Source organism: Zingiber officinale, chromosome 10A (assembly GCF_018446385.1).
Source record: "Zingiber officinale cultivar Zhangliang chromosome 10A, Zo_v1.1, whole genome shotgun sequence".
NCBI classification, from domain to species: Eukaryota; Viridiplantae; Streptophyta; class Magnoliopsida; order Zingiberales; family Zingiberaceae; genus Zingiber; species Zingiber officinale.
In genome coordinates, this window is record NC_056004.1 from 88,367,678 (window position 1) to 88,377,365 (window position 9,688).

Genomic DNA, 9,688 nt, shown 5'->3' on the forward strand with positions numbered 1-9,688 from the left:
AAAGAAGATCCCTATGAAATCCTGTTACGATTAACCCCTGTCACTAGGGCATCTCGGTAGATCACAAGGACACTACTCTAATTGATGTCACTATGGATAGAGATGAGCTTAGTTTAGTCTCTTACTTCCTTATGGAGGAGTTGTCTCTCCTTTCAAAGAAGTACCCTAGATGTCCGTGAACGGGTTACCCCTGTCACTAGGGCCCCTCGAGTGTACGATCTAGGATATTCTCTCTACGAGATAGGCAATTCCTACACAATCAATTAACACGATATAGAGATCGAGTAGTTGAAACAAAGCACGCGAAATCATCCAATGAAATAGAGACAAAAGTATGAGTCTTACATCAAACCGATCCACAACTACTCCCTCATCCTAGAACAAAGATTCTACTCCATAGATGCCGAAAAATCCGAAGACATAATATTAAGCATATAATTCTCAAACAAGAAGAGAGAGAGAGAGAGAAAAGACGCTTATCCAATGACTACGTGTGATCTTCGGATCCAATCCTTTGCTTCTGGAGTTGATGTGGTGATGAAGGATCGCTGGACTGATGCCCTGGATGGTGTAGAACGGCACCAAGTTGATTCTCTCCCTGACGGCTCGCTTCCCCGCTCTCCCCCCTTGAGGAAAAGGGTTAAAAACCCTTTTATAGGCTAGGGCGCAGCTGCGGCGGCACGGCCGTGCCCTTTCTTGTCTCTAGCTGCGCTGCACGACCGTGCCAATTGGCACAGCCGTGTGAACTTGGGGCTCGGCTCTGGGGACACGGCCATGCAGGATTGCACGACCATGTACTGCTTGGCTTCGGTCATGAGGGGAGCGGCCGTGCAAGTATGCATGGCCATGTACTGATGTGCCTCTGGATTGGTCGCACGACTGTGCAAGGTTGCACGGTCATGCACTTTCCTTCTCCTGTTTGGCCACAAGGTCATGTGAGGTTGCACGGTCGTGTTCTCTAGCTCATTCTGGTGCATCGACAATCATTGTTTTTGCTCCGAAAGTTATCCCTATCAACACAAAACCAAACAAAGAGCAGATATCTGAATAAAAGAATATATATGATGAATACATGATAAAAGAAGTGATCATATGAAGAATATGTACGTATAAAGCAAGTGAATGTGCGTTAAAAACATACATAAACTATCATAATATTTACGCACATCACACCCCAGACTTGAACCTTTGCTTGTCCTTAAGCAAAACGCTACAAACTATGTTTATGAGCGCTTGGCAGTGTTTCATAATTCCTAGTGCATTTGCTTAACTCTATCAACTAGTTTCATTGATAAGCATGATTGTGAAGTTACCTAAGTATGACCTAAGCATAAGTTTTTTGTGCTCGGTGCAATAAGTAGCTCAAACTCTTTAAGTTTTAATTCTCTATCCTAGTTAAGTCGTCATACAATTGAGTTCTTAATGTTCCCGGTGATAGGCACTTACCTGCCACACGCTTGGTTCATTTTCCTTAATTTACACAAGGTCTCAAAGGATACTATTCGGAATCAAGAGAAACATAACATTCATTTCCCCAGTAACCTAACTCGGTCTCAAAGGGGTAAATTATTAGTTTCCACTCACGACAACTATTTTTTTATCCCTTATTCATTTATTATTATTATTATTATTATTATTATTATTATTATTATTATATATATATATATATATATATATATATATATATATATATATTGGTGCTATAGAGGTAGCACTAATTTAGGAATTAGATTTTTCCAAATGAGCTTTCATGATCCGAGGTCATCCAATAACTAAAATGTAAATAAGAATCACCATGGGAACAAAAGTACTAAACAATTTGGATGAATGACAACTATTCCAAAAATATTTCTACTATTCAAGCTTAAGTACTTAAGTGTAGTGAAAATAAGATCCTTAAGGCTAGGCCAACACTTATACCAAACTCCATACAATACTTAGCTTATTTCATGCTACTAAAGATAGAGAAAGGAGATACACCAAACATACTAACACTATCTTGGCAACACATGAACTAAGAAGATACTAGCCATTTTGCTGTCGGACAAGTAGCAGAAAAAGTAGAAGGTTTGATGTTCTCAAATATGCCTCAAAACTAGAAATATGAAACTCATAAAATGCGAATAAACAAAGCAAACTAATAAAATATGCTAAACAAAATAAATTACAGAAAGAAAAGAAAACTCGACTCGACTCAGGTTGTGCAGACAGACACAACACCCCCCCCCCCAGACTTAAACTTTTCATCGTCCCGATGAAATCAATACAGTGGCGGGGATGAGGATAAGAGGGTCCCCGATGTGTGCCAGGGGGAAATCTAGGCATACCAGGATGATGGCCAAGGTGTTGATGATATTGATAAAGGGCATCTACTTGTTGTCTAGTGATACCCATATCATCCATAAAATTTCTCATTCTTTCATGGTCAACCTCATAATCCTGAATGAACCCTGTCACCTGACTATGGAAGTCCCTAGTTAACTAAAAATGATCTTGTACCTCCCTAAACTGATCGTCAGATAACTTGAAGTGACCCTCCAATAATTATTATTGGGTATTTTGCTTCTTATGAAGGGAGTCTAAGGAGGCATGGAAGTCAGAAAAATCAAACCTAGAGGGTCCCATGCCATAGGCAAAAGAGTGACTAGAAGCTTCCGGATGTCCAGAAGGCTACGGGAATCCTGATGACGAGGGCTCTTGGTGGTACTCAGTTTCTTCTATAATAGTGGGTACAGTCTCAGGGTGTAAATCAGTAATCACCCAGTTCGGGGGGTTACGAACTGAAGTGCGCTCGGGGCAAGGAAGGGGTAATGGAAAATCATTGTTCCTAGGGAAGGCAAACTCATTCTCATCCCGAAAAATCATCTTTATAGCAAGACAAGAATCGATATCGATCTTGTCATTACCATGAATCACATCTAATCCATCAATCTCATAACCAAGATTGAATGCTATTTGGGTGATCAATCCACCAAACACTATCATTCTCGAAGATGCCTTAGTTGCCCTCAACAAAGTTTGCAAAAAATGAAATCTGGAATCAAAATCTACTTTATTCAACATTTCCCAAATAGAATAAAGTTCTACCTTTCTAACCACCCCATCACTCTCTTCTCGACCAAAGATCATTTTGCTCATCACTCAATGAAGGTATCTAAAGGTCGAGTTTTGCATGCGGGATGCCTTTGTTGGGATCTTAGATGGCTAGAGGGGGGGTGAATAGCCTCTTTGAAAAATACTAAACACAAATTTCTTCAAGAACTTTGTTAGCACAGCGGAATTAGAAGACTAAAACAAAAAGAGAACACAGCACACTAACTCAGAGATTTACGAGGTTCGGGGATAACTTGCCCCTACTCCTCGGCGTGTCCGTAAGGTGGACAATCTCTTGATCTTCCGGTAGATCACACCCCGGAAGCTATCCGGCTAATGGATTCTCCTTCTCGGTGGAGTAACCTCTCCACAGAGTCTTTAACAGCAGTAAGAAATTAAGCACAAGACTTACAGTAGCTCACAGCCACAATCAGCGAAGAATAAGCACAAGCAGGAACACAAGAATACAGCCTCTCTTCAAGCACAAAGCACAGCACAGCTTGTTTCACACAATCAACCGAGAGCTCTATTCCTTGCTTCCTCGTCTCTCTTCTTATGCCTCTGCTCTTTCGCTGCCGAAACTCTGCGTCGAATCTCTGCTGTAAACACAAGCATCGCCAATCACACTTCCTCCTCAGCTAGTTCTCTGAACTGCTCCAACCAACCCACAGGAGTCAAGCTGATCGCGAACTGTTAGCATCAGTATCCGTTGATGCTCAATCTTCCCTTATCGCAGTGATACACAGAAGAAAGTAAGCTCTGTCTTATTTCTTTGATGAGGCTTAATTTGAAATTAAGCACTGGAATGGAACCTGCAACCTGCACCACATAAAGCTCACAGCAGAAGTTGATTAGTTCAAACGAATCAGAAACCAGCAGGGCCAAGCAGATGGTGGATCGGCCGAGTAGATGGTGGATCGGCCGAGAGGAGAGCGGATTGGCCGAGAAGAGATCGGATCGGCCGAGCAGAAGGTGGATCAGCCGAGAGGAGAACAGATCGGCCGAGAGGAGAGCGGATCGGCCGAGTAAAGGGCGGATCGGCCGTACTTTCCTTGAAACAGATTCGCCCCCACCTCCGGCTGTGCTTTGATGCTTACTCGGGTCATCTGTTTACCAGGATACAGCGGACTAACCGTGAACTCCACCAAGCACTGGTGGGCACGGCGGAATGAGTGTGAAGAAGATCGGCTGAGCCGCTAGTCTATATTGCTAGATCCCGAGAATGAGCTACCGAGCCCTCTCGGACCGGTCCAGAACGAGCTACCGAGCCCTCTCGGCCTAGTCCGAGAACGAGCTACCGAGCCCTCTCTGACTTCGTCCGGTCCAGAGAACGAGCTACCGAGCCCTCTCTGACCTAGTCCGGAGAACGAGCTACCGAGCCCTCTCCGACTTCGTCCGGTCCAGAGAACGAGCTACCGAGCCCTCTCCCTGCTTGGACTTTTCACCAGATGTCTTGACCCATCTGGATTTCCCTTGCCTGGCTTCACTCACCAGGACTTTCCCTCCCAACTGATCAACCTCGATCAGTAGTCATTCTGAGTTTAATCAATATCTGATACAAACTTAAATCAGTGTCAACATCAAAACAACAGCCAGGTCAGACTGTATCAACAATCTCCCCCTTTTTGTTGTTTGACAACACGATTTAAGTTTAGATCAGAATTGTTCAAATTTTCATAATTTTAGGGGAATCAAGATCCTCCCCCTAAGACGGATACAACACTATGTGAGGGTCTTCTAAAATCAAATTTGCATTCATCTAAACTTAGTTATCTTCTCCCCCTTTGTCAAACGCCGAAAAAGTGCGAAAAAGGTAAGATAACTTAAAGAACTCCCCCTTAACCCTTACTATCTGTTTCTTAAAGGACTTAGAATTCCCTCTAAGTGTATTATAAGACAGTAATAAGGAAATAAAGGACAAACAAGACATGCAAGTGAACAGCATATTAATAACCGATAGAAAATGAAGCATAATAAAGAGCAAGCAAATATAAAACTGAGTAGCATAAATACATGAGTAGCATCAGAAGTGCAAACATCCAGGTTAGACATAAAAACTAACAAATAGCATCCAAAATACATAGACAGTCAAAATGAATGTATCAATCAATGTCCTCAACATGAGGAACATCATCATCATCTGCGGGAGGCACGTAATCCTGAGGCGGCATGCTGGAGCTCGAAGATGGATGGCCCGAGAATCGCTGCGGAGGTGGGTAGTTGGTCATCCAGCCCAGAAGTAGCTGCTGCATCACCAGCTGCTGACTGCGCAAGTCATCGTAGCGCTGGTCGATGCAGATCAGGATCGTCCTCTCCATCGTCAGCAGCAGGAGGAGCAGCAACAGGAGCAACCTGTCGTGGAGGTCCCCGTGGTAACTCACCTAATGCTCTCCCATCCTTCCACCGAACATCCCCATTTTGCCCTCTGATGCCAGACTTGGAAAATGCCCGTTTCCCAAGTCGACAATCCTGCCTGACCATTTTGACTATTCTACCCTTAGAGACATCAACCTGAAGGGTCTCGAGCCAATCAGTAATTATATACCCATAAGGCATATAAATAGTGGAGCTGCTAGGCTTAGAATATGATATGATCGAGGAGTAGATGCTCGACATGATTTCAAAATCGAGACGCCGACGCAAACCATAAAGCATAAGACAATGATATGATCGGATCTCAGATAATGGTTTAGATGTGATAGGTAGAAGGCAGTTCGTGACAATCTTAAAAAGAATGTAGTCTTGAGGAGATAATCTCAAGGCTGCAAAAGTAGGGAAGTCAACATCTAGCTCATCTAGCCCTTGTCTAGGCTGTCTGAAGAAGTACTCATAAATATCGTCAGGTGAGATATCAAAAGGTGGAAGTAAAGGATCTGGTAAGTCAGGAAATATCGAAGAGACATTACCGGTACTCCTCCGACAATCGAGATACTCAAAGAAGGATGAGACACTGAAATCAAGAGTCCGCTTAGCAACTCTTGTTTTATAACCTAGATCATTAGTCTGATGAAGGTTATTATAGAACTCAGAGACCAAGTCATAGTTGATATCCCGTTCCAAGTAGACTAGTGAATCGAGTTTGTAGTAGGCTATGACTTCTGACACTTATGGGCAAAATTCGTCCATGAATTTTCGATCCACGGACCTACAAGGGAGTAATTTGAATGTTCTTTGGTTGAAGGCATCCTCATAATGTTGGTTTGGAAATCTAGCCGAGACAGATGGTTGAGGTCGGGAAGTAGCCCTAGGGTTCGATTTCTCAGGTGACTTAGATTTAGAGGTCCCTTCACCCACTACTTTCTTTCTAAGAGTTAACAATGTGGTAAAATGGGGCAATGAGTGAGCACCGGAGCCACCAACAATCAAGAACCGTGACAAAGGAAGATTCAGATTCAGTGAGAAATGAAAACAAAATGCAAGTTCTAGAGAAGTTAGAAGTTACCTTGGTGCCATTGAGTTTTAGGCTAGGACTTCCGAGCTAGAGCTTCGGCTAGGGTTCGGCTAGTGGTCCGCGTGCAACGAGAAGAGAAGGAGTGAGGTGAGGGAAGAAGTCGGCTAGGGTTCCGCGTGAAAAAGGAAAAGAAGAGATCGGGATGTTTTTAATGGTTTACTGATGGGTAAACAGTGATGAAATGATCGGACGGCTATCCGAACAAGAGCAATCCTGACCGATCAGGGAACGTCCTGATCGGTCAGGGATCATCCTGATCGGTCGTGGGGACCGATCAGGGAGCTTCCTGATCGGTCCCTGGACCGATCAGATGTGGATCAGTAGGGTCGATGTGTGCCGGTGTCTCCTGATCGATCCCTGGATCGATCAGTGAACCTTCTGTGGTCAGGAATGTCCTGATCGGTCGTGGAGACCGATCAGGTATCGTCAAATCTCCTGATCGGTCGTGGAGACCGATCAGGCATCATCCTGATCGGTCCCTGGACCGATCAGTGTCTGATATAATTTTCAGTAACTGAAATTATGAACCGTGAAATTATGAGTCGTTATCTATCGAGAATTCTGAAAAGTTCAGAACTCAAGAATTCAGAATCTCCCAAATTCATAACCTAGAATCTAAGAATCAACACCCACAAGTATATTAAAAAAAATGAGCTCTTGTGGTCTGAGCTTGTTTAGAGCCAGAAAGTTTCAGACTTTAAAAACAAAAAACTCAGACATTTGGAATCTTAGGATTCCAATCTCAGAAAACCTTATAAAACTATTACCTAAGGTGAACCAAGGTATTAATTAAGACTTAGGATTGCTATGATCAGTTTCAAGTTTGTCAAAATATATCCAAGTTGCTATCATTTCCTTTAACAACCTATCTTATTATCAATCAATCAAAGTCATGAAATGAATCAACCAACAATATCAATCAACACATCAGCCATTAACCATAATTAGATAATTTCTAGGCAAAAGTCCAACCAAGATTCCTTGGTTGGAATATATGAGTAAGATCTAGGAACCAAATACACATGAATTATGTAATGGTCTTCCCCATACTCAATTTATGTCTCTTCAACCTAATTATTCAAGAGATGCATGATACATTTTGAATAATTTGGTTGATCCTAGCATCTCACCCCATTTCTAGCAAACAAAAATATTTTGTTAAACCTTATAGTTTGTGTGAGATGTTCCCAAGTTGCCCAAGTTATTATCCCAATTACTCTTGTCATTTTACTAGTCCTTATTGATCATGGTGAAGTTCTAATGACCTAAGGAGCCAAACACATTCCCAACTCCCTCCTTAAATGACTAAATTCATTCTCCGGAAGGGGTTTGGTGAAAATATCAGCTAGGTTTGACTTTGACTCAACATATGTGAGTGCAATGTCTCCCCTAGCTACGTGATCTCTTATGAAGTGATGACGCACTTCAATGTGTTTGGTCCTCGAATGATGGACTAGATTTTTAGTTAGGTTGATCGTGCTAATATTGTCACATAGCACTTGTACACCCTTATAAGAAAGTCCATAATCCTCTAGGGTGTGTATCATCCACAACAACTGTGATACACTCTCTCCCATGGCAATATATTCGGCCTCGGTCGTGGAGAGAGCAACACAATGTTGCTTCCGACTTGACCAACTAACTAAAGATGAACCTAAAAATTGGCAGCCCCCACTAGTACTTTTCCGATCCAATTTGCACCCAGCATAATCAGAGTCGGTATAACCTATCAAGTCAAAAGACTCAGTACGTGGGTACCAAAGACCTACTCTAATTGTGCCTTTAAGGTATCTCAGAATTCTCTTAACTGCAATTAAGTGAGATTCCTTGGCTTGATACCTAGCGCACATGCCCACAGCAAAGAGTATGTCCGGTCGACAAGCTGTGAGATATAGAAGACTACCAATCATGCTTCTATATTGCGTTAGATCAATTGGTTTTCCACTCTCATCATTGTCAAGGCGAGTGTTTGTCGCCATTGGAGTGGACACTTCCTTAGAGTCACTCATATTGAATTTTCTAAGCATCTCTTGAGTGTATTTTGTCTGATGGACATAAATTCCATCTCGAGTTTGTTTGATTTCAAGTCCGAGGAAGAATGTCAATTCTCCTACTAGACTCATCTCAAACTCACTTTCCATGTGAGAAATGAATTCATTCAAATAGCCCTTGTTATTTGAGCCACAAATTATGTCATCGACATACACTTGGGCTACAAAAATGTTTTCACCATCTCTACGCAGAAATAGTGTTGGGTCTATTTGGCCTCTTACAAAACCCTTTTCTAATAGGTAAGTTGACAACCTCTCATACCATGCTCGAGGTGCTTGTTTAAGCCCATAAAGAGCTTTCTTGAGCTTGTACACGTGGTTTGGAACTTCGGTATTCACAAACCCCGGTGGTTGTTCAACATAGACCTCTTCTTTAATGAAACCATTTAAGAAGGCTGATTTAACATCCATTTGATAGAGCTTGAAACCTCTATGTGCAGCAAAAGCTAGCAATAAATGAATGGACTCTAATCGTGCCACGGGAGCATAAGTCTCATCATAATCGAGGCCTTCGACTTGACTATAGCCCTTGGCTACGAGTCTCGCCTTGTTCCTTACGACTTCTCTCTTTTGGTTTAACTTATTTTTGAAGACCCATTTGGTTCCAATAATGGTGGTCTTCCTAGGTCTAGGAACTAAATCCCATACTTGGCTCCTTTCAAATTGACCTAATTCGTCTTGCATAGCTATGATCCAATCAGGATCGTGCAATGCTTCATCAACTAGTCTTGGTTCAATTTCTGAGATTAAGGCAACCTCATTGGACTCATTTCTAAAGAATGATCTAGTCCTAACCCCTTGTTGGATGTCTCCCACAATCTGGTCTTGGGGATGACTAGAGGCTAACCTAGACTGCCTTGGTGTTGGCGGTGCCTCATGAATGGTCTCACTATGCACAGGCAGAGACTCAGTATCAGGCAAAGGATCAGATTGAGTTCTTTGTTGCCTTTGCTCATCAACATCAGAGTCAACTTCGACTCGTTCTTCATTTTGATCATTCAAACTGTTGGAGTGTATACTAAAAGCCTAGCTTTTGGTATAAACATTTATCTAGAAATAAGAATCACATTGGTCGAATGTCTACATTTATGAT